This window comes from Microtus ochrogaster, unplaced genomic scaffold (assembly GCF_000317375.1).
Source record: "Microtus ochrogaster isolate Prairie Vole_2 unplaced genomic scaffold, MicOch1.0 UNK31, whole genome shotgun sequence".
Taxonomy (NCBI): domain Eukaryota; kingdom Metazoa; phylum Chordata; class Mammalia; order Rodentia; family Cricetidae; genus Microtus; species Microtus ochrogaster.
In genome coordinates this window covers 3,609,905-3,611,241 of record NW_004949129.1, presented here as the reverse complement: position 1 = coordinate 3,611,241, position 1,337 = coordinate 3,609,905, and positions in this window count along the sequence as shown.

The window sequence follows — 1,337 nt, the reverse complement described above, 5'->3', positions numbered from 1 at the left end:
AAAAAAAAAAAAAAAATCATGTTACTATCATCACTGATGTCATCAGAGAACTTTCAGTAAAGTTGTCAGATTCCTTACTGTAGACACCAAATTACCAAAGCTAAATTTTTTGCATGAAAGACATTGTCTTATTGGCAGTAATATTTCTGTCTTCCTTTACATGGCCAACTCTGCATTCAAATATCTGATTAACCAGCTCTTTTTCCCTTGTCTTTGTCTTTTCTTTTCTTTTCTTGACTAGGGTTTTACTACATAGCTCAGGCGACCCTGGAATTCATAATTCTCCTGCCTCCCAAATGTTGGTATTATACGCGCCTGCCACCTTGACTAGAAAGTTTTCAACTGTTGCTTATACAATAAATGCTGGAAAATAACAACCACAGCCTCAAACAACTGGAACAATGCAAACTTCAAAACACTGAAAAATATATTGCACGGCTGGAGAGATGGCTCAGAGGTTAAGAGCACTGAGTGCTCTTCCAGCGGCCCAGGGTTCAGTTTCCAGCATCCACATGGCAGCTCACTACAGACCGTAACTCCAAGACCCAACACCCTCACACGGACGTACATACATACAGGTAAAACTCCAAAGCACATAAAATAAAAATAAATAAATTATTTTATTATTATTTTTAATTTATTTGTTGCGTACACCGTAGTCTGCCTACATGCATGCCTACAGGCCAAAAGAGGGCACCAGATCTTATTACAGATGGTTGTAAGCCACCATGTGGTTGCTGGGAATTAAACTCAGGACCTTTAGACAAGTAGGCAGTGCTCTTAACCACTGAGCCATCTCTCCAGCCCAATAAATTATTTTAAAAAACATATTGAACACCGGCAACATGATACCATGGAAGATTTTGCGCAGGTCACAGTCAAGATGCAGACATGTTAAAAACACCTCCAGCCTTTGTGTATAAAAGCTATTTTAGGGGCTGGAGAGATGGCTCAGAGGTTAAGAGCATTGCCTGCTCTTCCAAAGGTCCTGAGTTCAGTTCCCAGCAACCACATGGTGGCTCACAGCCATCTGTAATGAGGTTTGGTGCCCTCTTCTGGCCAGCAGGCACACAGACAGAATATTGTGTACATAATAAATAAATAAATATTTTTAAAAAATCTATTTTAGCCGGGCGGTGGTGGCGCACGCCTTTAATCCCAGCACTCAGGAGGCAGAGGCAGGCGGATCTCTGTGAGTTCGAGACCAGCCTGGTCTACAAGAGCTAGTTCCAGGACAGGCTCCAAAACCACAGAGAAACCCTGTCTCGAAAAACCACAAAAAAAAAAAAAATCTATTTTAAAAGCAGGGCCTGGTGACACATGTATAATTCTAATGT